We start from the raw sequence: 13,238 nt of genomic DNA, 5'->3' as shown, positions 1-13,238 counted from the left end.
GCTACGTTGTCTCGGGCGATAAACTGTACAAACGCTCCTACAACAGCACGTTACTGAGGTGTCTATATCCAGACGAAGCGAAGTTGGTGATAAAAGAAGTCCACGAGGGGTATGCTCCGCGCACCAAGGGGCGTACACCATCGCACGCCGCATCATGTTACAAGGGTATTTTTGGCCCAAAATGCTAAGGGACTGCGCCGAGTATACAAAGCGATGTCCCAAGTGCCAAGAATTCCAAGCACTGCCGGGTCGACCTGCGACGAACTACACCCCGGTAAGCACCGCGATTCCTTTTTCGAGATGGGATTTGACCTGGTAGGAGCCCTTCCCACGGGGACTGGAAGCAGGAAGTACATCATTGTGGCCATCGACTATTTCACGAAATGGGTGGAGGCCGAGCCCCTGGCAAGCATCACCGCAGCAAGGTGCAAAAGGTTTGTCGAGAAAAACATCCTGTATCGTTTCAGTATCCCTCTCCAGGTAATCACAGACAATGGCCGTCAGTTCGAGGCACGAGAATTTTCAGAATTCTTAGCAGGATGGGGCGTTAAGCATAGCCGGGTGGCGGTATCTTATCCTCAAGCGAATGGGCAAGTGGAGAATGCGAATAGAACCATCCTCGACGGCCTCAAGAAAAAGCTAGAAGTGGTTGGCGGAGCCTGGGTGGAGGAACTCGACGGCATCCTCTGGGCCTATCGCACGACACCAAGAAGGGCCACGGAGAAACCCCGTTCGCACTCGCCTATGGATTTGAAGCTCGGGCCCCGGTGGAAGTAATCATACCTAGTAGGAGGGTGGAGGAATTCGAGTCAGAACAAAATGAACTCCACCAGAGGGTGGATCTGAACTTCTTGGATGAAAAGAGAGAGGCGGCATTCTGCAAGATGGAGAACTACGGTCGTCAACTAAAGTCCTACCACGACGCAAAAGTCCGACCCCGGTACTTCTAAGTCGGCGACCTTGTGCTGCGAAAAAGGGAAGCCAGCCAACCCTTGAAGGGGGAAAATTCGCAAAAAGTGGGAGGGGCCTTACGTCGTGGAGGAAGTCGTTCGCCCAGGGACATACAAGTTAAAAACTACAGGGGGAAGAATGATCGATCGGGTATGGAACTGGAACATTTGATCAAGTACTTTCCTTAAAAATCCTGTAATAGTAATCATTAGAACTGGTGCATGGCAATCACGGTCCGTCCGCTCTACATGCTAAAGTTCTGGGAAATAATATCTTACTTTCATGGTCCGTCCATGTTACTTAATAGAACAAGATCGTTATCATCTTTTACAAAATTTTTTGAATAATATCTCGTGCTCGTGGTCCGCCCATGTTAAAAAAAAAAAAAATGGCTGAGGCCGCGCCTCAGCCAAGGCCGAGGCACACGCACTACTACAGAAATCCCTTACAACGTCGGGGATATAACGTCGGTTAAATGAAAAACCGACGTTATATATATTTTTCTAAATTTAAAATTTTTTTTAAAAGACTTACAGCGTCGGTTTTGTCCAAAAACCGACGTTTTAAGTCCATAAAATTAAAAAAAATAAAATTTACGAAATATATGACGTCGGTTGTTCATTTAACCGATGTCGTAACATATTAATTTAAAAAATAAAAAAATAAATATACTATACGACTTCGGTTAGTAAACTAACCGACGCCGTATAGTTATTCGTTTTTTTACTTTTTTATTTTTTATGTGAGGTACGACGTTGGTTATTAAAAATAGTCGACGCCGTAACCATTTTGTATTAAAATAAATAAATAATATTGCATATCATATTGAAATTACAACGGCAGCTCACACTTCAGATCAGATCAAACAAAAAAATTAAACCTACCGCCGCTCTAACCTCTCTCCACGCCACACCTCCATCCTCGTCTCCACGCCACACCGCCGCTCCACCACCGTCGCGTCTTTGCCACATCGTCTCCTTCTGCTCGTCGCACAGCGCTCCACCGTCGTCGCCACAGCTGATCCACCTTCGTCGCCACAGCCGCTCCACCTTTTCCTTCTTCTCGGCCGCCACCGCCGTCGCCAGCTGCCTCACCCTCACCGCACCGTCGTGTCGCCCCAACAGCCCTCGCTGGACGCTTTCGGACATCGCGCGCCACCATGCTTTGGTATGGAGATGAATTTTCTACTTGATATTGAATACACAGGTATTTAGCTTTTCCTCTTATCTTTGGGAAATTTAGGGTTCCTTAATAGTATGAAGGTACACATCCTCTTATGGAGAAAGACGTATTAGGGTACACACAGCAGCAGCACCTGTGGTTGCAGAATTAGGAGAAATGTATCGCCTTGCTGATGCTGGTGCAATTGTATCTTTGTTCTCTAGGCTAGGTATAAAAAAATCACTTTTCTTTCATTGCATTCCGTTCCTCTTTGATTTTGAATGTAGGTTAAAGAGGAATGGAAAATGCTGATTTGGTTTGTCTTTCTTTAATCTAGATTTTTCTCTAGATAATCTTCCATTCTACTTCCTACGAAGGAAGGTAATTCCATATTTTAAAACATTTTGGTACCAACAACCAAACAACTTTATAATCTTTAAACATTTTCTGTTTTATTTGACTGGCTCCATATCATGGATTTTATTTTATTCCCCCCTGCTTTGTGTTCTACCCCACAACAAATAAAAAGAAAAAAGAGAAAATAGCTCTGGCCAAAGTTGACATGCTACCTTAGCTTTATTTTGCACTTAATTTTGTAAAATTTCCTCTGATGTGGCTATTTTTTGTCTCCTTGAGATCAGGTTTGTCTACATGAGCAAGATAATGAAGTGTCAAGAAAATTGATGGGCTTGCTTAGAAAGTTTAGACAAAGTGACCCATCGTATTATCAATTATGTCACCTTGTGAGGCAAGATGAACAGCCGAGAGAAGGATTCTTCCTTCTAAGAAATCTAGTTGAGGACCAGGTTGGTGGTACAAATGGTTATATGGATTGGATTGTGCAATTACACCGGCAAATCCAGCAAAATGCGTAACATACAGGTAATGGCCTAATAAAATTTGTTAGAGTCAATGATGTGAATTAACTTGCTGGCAATTTGTGTATCTCCTTAAAATGAGCCATTTGTTTATTCTTTTATCAAAATTTACAATGAATCACATGTTTTTGATTTTATGTTCGTCTTTGTTGATTATAATTTTGGGTAGGGAAAGGGGTCAGAGTGTCTTTTGAATTATGATTGTCTTCTCTTTTGTTAAAAGGCTAGAAAGGTTTCTTATTCATACTCCTAACTTCAGATTACAGATCAATATATAGGCATACAAGAGTATTTGGAAGAGACATAATAAATAAAGGAAGCTACTCCTCTCCCCAAGGCTTTAATTACTAGAGTAAACAAATTCCATTCTGTTACTAATGTTGAGTTCAATGCTTACTTCCTTATTTATCCCCTTGATTACTCACTTTTTACTTGCTGCATATGCCATTAAGAATGTGAATTTCCTGATGATTTTTCTTATATTTCCATTATTTCACTGTTTGGCCCTATTCATTTCATTGTGGAATAGACGCATGTTATAGGGGGAGTCATTATGTGCTGAAAGAGATAGCGTGTTAAGGAATGGTGTTGATTGATATTGATCCCCTTGATGTTTTATGAATGATGTTTATTATAGGGGTAGTCATTGATTACTCATTTTTTTTTCCAACTTTGTAGCATTTAAAGAGATAAGGAGGTTTGTCCTACAATCAATATGAGATTGATGAAGTTAGAGATGTGTGATCTTTTACCATATTCGAGGACCAGACGCTTTTGAAAATCATACCGGCGAATTTTTTTAGAATATCGGTGACCATTTTATAACGGGCTAAAAATTTTGTGGAACTCTTTTACTTGGGTAAAAATGTTCATAGCTCAACTTTGGTGCAAATATGAGTTCGTTTATTACCATTTTAGAGGACCGAAATCTCCTGAAAACCCTATCGGCAAGTTTGTCAAAATATTGATGACCTTTTCTGAACGAGCTCAAAACTTGTGGAAGTGTTCTGCTTTTGTAAATGGCTGTTAGCCGTTATCTGATTATGTTAATTAGAGGGTATAACTAGTTGGTAAAATTGACCGATTTGTAAAAATGTGTTTGATAAATTAGTTGTTAGCTGATAGTTGTTTGGTATATTTTTTTTCTTAAAAAACTAATTAAAAAAGTTGTTTTGAACAATTTTTTGAATTTTAGCATTTTAGAGTTACAAAAATTAATTAACCAAACACTTATATTGATTTTTTAACCAAGTCAAACAATTAATAATGATCAAATAAGTCAAAATTAATTGATATACTAACTATTTTATCAAACAGTGCCAGTAATTTTTTATTTTTTTTTTAATGCTACTGACTCTATTACAATGTAGTATATGTTCATAACTACTTTGTGAACCTATTGAAGCACGGCTCGAGCCCACAACCTCCCATATGGGAGTGCAACCTTATGCCATTAGACCATAATGTCTTGGCATGTAATGAATCTTTGAATTGTAGAAAATAAAGATAATATAACTAATGAAATTATATCTCTTTATAATAAATAGTGAATAGAATATTTCGTTGCTAAAGTTTATACAAACAAAATGTATAGTTATTTAAGGGAAGAAAATGTATACCAGGACTATGTGGTCTAATGGTATCCGGGTTGGACTTCCATTTGGAAGGTTGTGAGTTCAAGCCTCAGTGGAGGCGTTATTGGTTCTTTGTGTTTCAGTAGGTTCTTTGTGTGAATAGACTTACCCGGGAGATGATCGAGGAAGTAAATAATATATACGCTAATATGAAATCAACAAACCTTTTGAGACTAGGAGTATATCATGGGCCCACCACACGGACCGGAGTTGCTTACCTCATAAAGCTTTTTTACCGCCTGTATACTAGCCAGAATAGGGATGATGGAGTTCGGAGTGATGGGGCAAGCACAAATTATGGGAATATAATGAATCATGAAGAACCTCGAATGAATGGAATTACTGCTACGGAACGCCTAATTAATGATTTCTGGGGGACATTCTATTTATCCTCATTTTCGCCGGACTTTCAAGACTGGGATTCTTGAAGTTCTCCTAGAGACGAATCCGGGGTTAGGTTAGCTAGATTTGGGAAAGAAAAGAAATTCCATTTTCAATTGAAATTGGTTCAATTGAAAAATGGAAAAAAAATGCTAATAACTAATATACTAATAACTAATATATGAATAATTCATATATTCATTTAAATGAATGAAAATAAAACAAAAGGACTTGTATTGGCACTACCTATAGAATCTAGATACAAAAAAGTGTAGCTGGAAAAAGAAATGAAAAAATAAATAAAAAGAAAACTTTCATAATGAAATTGAAATAAAGGCTTTTTCAATTCTGTTTGTGTTTCAGTAGGTTCTTTGTGTTTCAGTAGGTTGAGAAAGTATATGAACAGATATTACAATGTAATAGGGCCAGTAACATTCAAAAAAAAAAAAGGGAAGAAAATAAGAAAAATCATAAAAAAATTCTGAACCAAAATAATATGAACCATTCATTTTAACAAACATGGTCATCTTGTAAAAATCATTCATTACAAGTGATGAAACATTATTCACGTTGAGAAAGTTGTTGGATGACTTTTTTCAACAGAAACAAAAAGACAATGCAAAAGCGGAACTTTTTTAAATTCGAATATAAAAAAGTTTGAAGAGACAATGAAGAACAGTTATAATATAGAAAGACGAATTGAAGGTATCACTTTTTTCCGTCTAGGTCGCAGCTCTCCATTAAAGCCAAGGAGATATAGTTGAACACCAAAGCATTTTCGGGGCGGCTAGAAACTATGCCGGAAGCTTGGAACGGGTGCTTGCAGGCATGGAAGGTGATCTGCAAGAGCGTGGAGTTGATTTGCTGGATGGCGTGCTCTCTCAACGCCTGCGCTTTGTTCAATTCCGCCTGCGCGTGCTGTCTGATCCTCTTGGTGTTCGCGAACTCTTGCTTCGCTAACTCGATCTGCTTCTTCGCCTGCTGTCTCGCCTCCTTCGCGTACGCTTTCTCCTCCATCCCCGCCCTCAGCTGCTCCCGCGCCTCCTCCTTCATCGCCCTGAAGCTCTATTTCTCGTTCTCCGCCGCCTCGCCGTTGTTGCTCCTCTCAGTTTAGTTCGAGGAGCCGATGGAGAGCTGCAGCTGAGTGCAATGGTCGGCGTCGTCTATCTTCGACGATACCGAGACATCGAGGTGGCTCGACGACGAGGTTGTCGTCAGGAGTTGAAGCTCTAGGTTGTGATGATGATGAGGATTTGCATTAATGGCGGCACTGACGACGTTATAAATTCTGGTTCAGATTTATGCACCGAGTAAGGAAAAGACGATTTTATCCCTCGAATTGACACCCACTTAACCAGCACTTAATGGAAGGACCTCAATTGGAAAAAATTTAATAGTGGGATGATTAAATTGTCCAAATTAAAAAACGAAGACTAAATGTGAAAAATCAACATAATCGGTGGACCATTGCTGGAATTAACTCTTAACTTAAACATCCTCCGGTTCTTCATAGTTTTGAGTTGTTGACGGTAGAATTAGCAATAAAGTCAATTTATTTTGTTTGTCAAAATTCAGTCCATAATTCTAATTTCTACTTTGCTCAACAAAAACTGGTTACTGGAAAAGCATGCATTTCGACCATTAAACGGGGAAGAACTTTGTGTTGTTCTGCGGGCAACAATCGAGTACACCAAAATCATGCATTTTGACCATTAAACAAGAAATAATTTTTTGTTCTTCAGCTCGACAGTCACTGTCGAGCTAGTTCTTTGTTCAGACTCCGCAGGATCGCTGTGGCCTCGCCATCAATAACAAGCGCGCCATCACGTTTGAAGCATTTGGTGAAAAATTTGACCCTGACAATCAAAACGAATTGAAGAGCTTGGAGAAGAAGGAACATGGAATCTAGATGAAAATACATGAAATCAGGGGGGATTCAGCCAGGGCAACCTACACATGTTTTGCTTTCAGAACCTTGATATTTGTTGCACATATTTCACCAACTATCTCCTCTCCAATGTACACTGGCAACTTGAACTGCAACATTTGCGAAACATATACAGCTCCCGGCTACAAGTATTTCCAAACACCAAAAGAGAAATGAGGCTTAAACAAAATGACTTGATAAAAGTATAAAAAATTGATGAGTCGGACTTACAAAATTTGAAGCGATGGTTCTTGGGAATAAGGAAGCGACCAACATTCCAGGAACAAGCCTGTCACTGAATCCAGCAAAACGCACGTCAACAACAACTTGTTGAAATTAGGCAAAGAAGCAGACATCCACTCGCACCTATACAACTGAAAATCTCACAAACAATTCATCAAACACCTTACCGGCATTGCAGAAAGCAATATCCACTCACCACCCGCAAACTAGATGGCCAAACAGATTCAAGTGAGCTCGTGCACCATCCAAAGGTGTCGATTCCAGTATATATACGTAGAGATACACGCATAGCAGATACAAATCAAATGAAAGACGAGAAACACGTACATGTGGCTGTGGAGTGAGATGAGACTTGAAAGCCCGCTATGGCGCTATGCTAAATTAAATTTAAAAATGCATTACTTTTTTTTTTTAAAGAAATAAAAATGAGGAATATGGGTTAAATATTAAGGATAGTGGGCAGCTGGGCTTAGCCGTCAGAGAAATAGATTTTTTTTTTAATGACTATATAAGCTAGGCAGCAATTATATCGTGGGCCATGGCCTACAAAGCTTTGTGGATCATGGTCCAAAAACAGTGCCGTTTCTTTAAATAAAGAAACGGTTGTTGTTACAGTTTAACGAAACTCGTATTTTTGGTGTGTTAATTACAAAATGAAACTACATTGTATCTAAAATGAAATTGTCTCACATATTGTTTTTATATTATCAAATTAAACTATAATTGAATTGAAATGAAACTGTAGGCGTGTTGAAATGAAACTACAATATATATAAAATGAAATTGAATAACATTTCACATTTTTGAGTGTATATTGTGTAACAATTAACAAAGCTGTAGTTATATCGAAATTATCATGTAGTTGTGTTTTAATGAAACTATGGTGTATGGTGTATATAAAATAAAATTAAATAAAATTTTCACATATTTGGGTGTTATAATTATCGAATTATATTAGTGGAGGGTTGCTGCTACATTACCCCTAGATGATGCTTTAATATTGAGCTGCGGGTTGCTTGTTTTATACTGGGTGGATTTGCAGCTTGGGGCTGTATGGAATTGTGAAGAAATATGGGAATTTTGGCATTCCAAAATTTGATAGGTTTTGGAGTTGTTCTTGGGTCAATATTATGGCACAGGCTAGAGTGGATTTAATTGAATATTAAATTAGACTAAGTGTAACACTTCTGGTTTAGCACCTAGACCCTTGGTTTCCTTGTTCCTGGTTCTACTTGGTTGCACAACGCCCACTTTATTCCACCTAGACCCTTGGTTTCCATGTTCCTAGTTCTATTTGGTTCCACATCGTTGCACCTAGACCCCACCGTGTAGCACCTAGACCCTTGGTTTCCCTATTCCTGGTTCTACTTGGTTCCACATTGTTCCATCTAGACCCTGGTTCCCCAAGTCCTTCCTGGACCCTTTTTTCAACAAATTATTCCGACCCATGCATGTGATGGGAATCGATCCTGAGACCTTCCATTTAAAGGTCCAACCCGGGTGCCATCAGACCACAAGGGGATGGCGGGTTCAGGGTTTAGGGTTTAATTAAGAGTTAAGTAAATAACACAATATATTTATGCCCTTATATATCATTTTACATGTAATCAGCTAAAGAGTAAACAACTAATTTATCAAACACATTTCTATAACCAGCTAATACTATCAGCTAGTCAAACCAACTAACACAATAAGCTATCAGCTAACGGCCAATAGCCAATTGTCAAACACCCAACTAATACAATGAATAAATAAGTAAATAGCATAATTCGTGTGATTTGTTTTCCCTTAATTTTCTGCTCCAATCCCATGAATTCTGCACCATTTATGACATGCAAATCTGATGATTGATTGATTGGTTACTTTCTTTTCATCTTGAATTAGTGCCTTATTAGTCTTGCTCAAACGTTTATCATTTTCTCATATTGTTATCCATAAAAAAAGAAATGTCATTGGTGATAAAACTAGAGCTCATGATGAATGAAAATAAAGTAATTTAATATTTAGACCTTGTTTGGCAATTGGCGTTAGCGGATAGCGGATTGTGTTAGCGGTTTTGACCAGCGGATTGTATCAGCGATTTATAAAAAGATGTTTGGTAAAATTAGTTGTTTCGGATAGTAGTTAACATGTAAGATGACCTATAAGGGTATACATATATTTCATTAAAAAAAAAAAACAACAACAACAACAACAATAATAATAATAATAATAAGGGGATCCCTTTGTTTTCTAGCTTTTCCCACATCTGTGGGAAAAGTCGGATTGGAGGATTTGGAGCCTTGAGGCTCCTTATAAAGGAGCCTCAGGCTCCTTAAATTTGCATGCACATCCATTGATAGGCAAGTATTATTGAGGGACAGCATCGTTTTTGTTTTCAGCGGTTTGGAGCAAACCGTTGAATAACCAAAAATCTTCTTTGGCATTTTGACCAAGGTCAAAATGCCAAAGTGGCAAACCACCATTTACCAAACAAGCCCTTAGCCTATATGCTCATTTACTGGAATAGCTACAAGGAAATTCTAAAATCTCATTCCAGACTCAGAATATATGACCTTCTCACCTTCATGATTTTCCATATTTCAGATTTGTCTTATTTTCCACAGCTAGAAAATCAATTACATCTCTTTGTCAACATAAATTTTGAGGTATTAAAGCCCAGAACTACATTGGCATGAATCCACATCATGTTACACCAGGAAAGGTTCAGAAAACAGTAAAATGAACAGGAAGAGTTCTCATTTGCACTTGAAAAGTAAAATGAATGACAGAGATTCAGAACAAGAATTATTATTACCTTCACTCCCCAGTTAACATACTTGAAGTCATTGTTAATATATAGATCTAATGTCATCCAAACTACAACCTTAAATCCTGTAAATTTGAAACATGATTAAAATACAATCACATGAAAGAGACTATAAAAGCAGCAACTCATCTAGAGAAAAATAAAGAAATTCTGCCAAAGAAATTGCAAGCAAACATTTTTTCAAATACACTTGAGAACAATCCTCAACAAACTAGTAAGGCCTCTCAATAATGATCCTATGTGAAGTAAAAGGAAAATATTCTCTCCGATGGCAAAGAAAAATATGTGAAAAGATCTAATCCCACTATCTGAAATATGGAGTTTAGAACAAGATAATGTTTGATCTCACTTGAGCTCATTTTGAACACAGCTTATGCCAAGCCTAACCTGGTCAACTAGCTCACCTCTCACTTCATGTACAAACTTCTAATTTCTCACTTTTTAGAGTGTGAAAACATATCTGATAAGCAAAAAGTACAACCAATAGCTCCATAGAATCATATGAACGCACTTTACACACTAAGTTAATATCACAAAATATACTAGTAAAGAATCACAACATACTACAATTTATCTTATCTTATTAAAAAAAAAAAAACAAACAAACAAACGATACTACGGTCTACTACTACTACTTTATCAATGTGTCCAAATAGTTTCCTTTTTTAATGCTCAATTGTAATTTAGTTGTAACAGTATAAAGTCTGTCTCACACTTCAATTAACACGCATTAGAAAGTCTGACTCTAATTCACCAGTTTCCAAATGTATAAGTTATTAAAACATATATCTCAATAAGAAAAAACAGTTAAAACTGCTTGTCACATTGTAGTAAGCAGTAAAAGTAATCAAAGTCAGTAGAGCAAGAAGAAATTAAGCAAAGCAGTTCACAGCGTTATCAAGCTAAGTGCCAGAATGACTAAATAGATCATATAAGTGTCTAATGAAACTGGCTCAAGTACCAAAGATCATCAATATATCAACACACTATTTGCTTTCCATTTTTCAAGTAAAGACATGTCAGCATTTCACTCTCCTTGTTTTAGGGAAACAAATATGAAACTTATCATTGGTTTACCATGTTTCTAAGTTCTAACACTACAAGTATTCTACAAATGCAGAAATACCAGATGCATATACATTCTTGAGTGTTTGTATGTTGATGAGTACTACCTGTTCCACAAATGCACATGATCACACTTCATACACAATAGCTAAAATGTTCAAATTATGACCATACATTCAAATAATGCTCAGCCCAAGCATTCAGACAAAAGCCTCTGAGCATATAATTCACAACAGACATTCAATTTGTTAAACCCGCTATGATTTATGATGAATGATTGCATAAGTTACTCTATTTCTAGTAAGCTAGCTAAGTTCACCTTCAAACTCTTAAAATAGTGCATTCCTCCAACAAACTTCACTCCAAACACCACACAACAAATCATCTTATGACAAACCTCATTAACAAACCCACATGGCCTGATGTGATGGATGTAAAAACAGAGCAAACCTTAAAATTGAAGTATGCATAAAGATTCACACAAGTCATATAAATTTCAAATACACTCCCAAGTCTACATTGATGACTACATAACAAGGTGAAAACTCCAATTGCATATAACAATGCATAATGGAGAGAATTCTCAAATTCATGGCAATACTAGCCCTCTCCTAACCGCAGCTCGAAAATAAGTGTACTAATACCACTGGATAATAAAGGAAGAAGGCAGTACTGACTACCGGTTACCAAATGCCTAAACACACAAAGACTACTTTTACGGATGCGAAAATATCAAACTTCTTTGAGCACAAAAAACACCTAAACTCTCCAGACACAATTCGAATACGATCACCTGACGTTGTCCAAACCCTAAAATTCAAAGTTTCAAATGCCAACAAAAAAACAAAAAAACAAAAAAAAAAAAAAAATACGACCACGGATAATACATAAACACGAGACTACAAGGATATCTTACCACGGAGAGAAGAGGGAAATTAACCGGATCTGCGAAAGCACCGATCTGTGAATTGTTCGAAAAGGACGACAAAGTGACAACCACGTATGCATATAAGTTATATATATATATATATATATATATATATATATATATATGGGAGGGAGAGAGAAAGAGAGAGGAGATGGTGCGTATATATGTATCGGTTTCTATAGAGGAATGATGCAGGGAGCACGGAGTGAGGAAGAGAGAAGAGAGAGGAGGAGAGAAGGGAAATGGATAATCGAACCCAAACCCAATGACGCTCAAATCCCTTTTATTAAACCAGGGTTATAAAAAAAAAAAAATTAGAATCCCCTGAATTCACATGGCTTTCGGTTCATTGTAATTTAGCTGTAGTTAAATTAAAATTCAGTGGATGTTTCAAATACATTATTTGGTTGGAGAGAATTGCAATTCAATGAATTTGAGAAAGGAAAAACATATAAAATGACATTACTACCCTTGGTGTTATTACTATTAGAGTTAATTCCAGCAATGGTCCTCCGACTATTGCGATTTTCTAAAATTGTTCCTTGACTTTTAATTTGGACAAAAAAGACACTTGACTTTCACATTTGTTCCAGCATTGGTCCTTTTGTTATCTATCCGTTAGTTAGGCGTTATGTTATAGGATAAAATGGTCATTTTCTCTAATTTTCTTCTTCCCGATGACATGAGAGGACCAAAATCAAAACTCCATTGTTTCTCACTTAGCTTCTTCTTCACTGGCCGAATTTTCTTTCGGATGTTTAGAACTTTAGATACAATTGGCTAGCGATGGCGACATACCTTTCTGATGGGCATCCCTCTTCCGCAACATTGTATTCTACATCCTCATTGAACTTCCACCGCAGCAGATAGGTGTGCAGCATGCTCTTCCTCCCAACAAAGCCTCCGCCAGTATCCTTCCGCAATCGCACTACCGCACCAGAGCTCCTGATTCTCCGTCGATGCGTCCTGCGAGGGCTGGGCTGCCTTGGAAGACGTGAGTGTCGGGAACTTATTCCTACTGCCAGTGATCTTCATTACTTTTGCCCAGATTCATCTATGAACCGCCTCTACGTAGAGTTTGCTCATTTAAACTCCAATTTGCATCAAACTCCATTGAAGTTTGATTGTGTGACATTTCTCCATGTCTATTCCACTCAAAGTAATTTGGCACAAAACCAAATTTGCACAAGTGAAATCTCACCATCTCAGCTTCTTCAAATGAGATGTGACGACATCTTTTACATGGACATCGAATTTTAGT

General features: G+C 37.8%; 1 long non-coding RNA gene across 3 annotated transcripts; it reads right to left on the bottom strand.

Annotated features, from left to right (window-relative positions):
- Nucleotides 1-7,252: 7,252 nt before the first annotated feature.
- Nucleotides 7,253-12,201, bottom strand: LOC109186047. 3 transcript variants are annotated; one of them, XR_002055071.1, is made up of 4 exons: nt 11,966-12,201; nt 9,973-10,049; nt 7,503-7,551; nt 7,253-7,306 (listed from the first exon to the last, which is right to left on the bottom strand). It is a non-coding gene; the product is annotated as an uncharacterized LOC109186047 (long non-coding RNA). The 3 variants fall into 3 exon arrangements; XR_002055070.1 differs by having other exon boundaries at nt 7,259-7,551; XR_002055072.1 differs by having other exon boundaries at nt 7,259-7,546.
- Nucleotides 12,202-13,238: the final 1,037 nt, after the last annotated feature.

The sequence above is a fragment of the Ipomoea nil genome, unplaced genomic scaffold (genome assembly GCF_001879475.1).
Source record: "Ipomoea nil cultivar Tokyo-kokei standard unplaced genomic scaffold, Asagao_1.1 scaffold1378, whole genome shotgun sequence".
Lineage (NCBI taxonomy): Eukaryota > Viridiplantae > Streptophyta > Magnoliopsida > Solanales > Convolvulaceae > Ipomoea > Ipomoea nil.
Note: the sequence above shows the minus strand (reverse complement) of the source record. Positions and strands in the feature narration are given on the sequence as shown.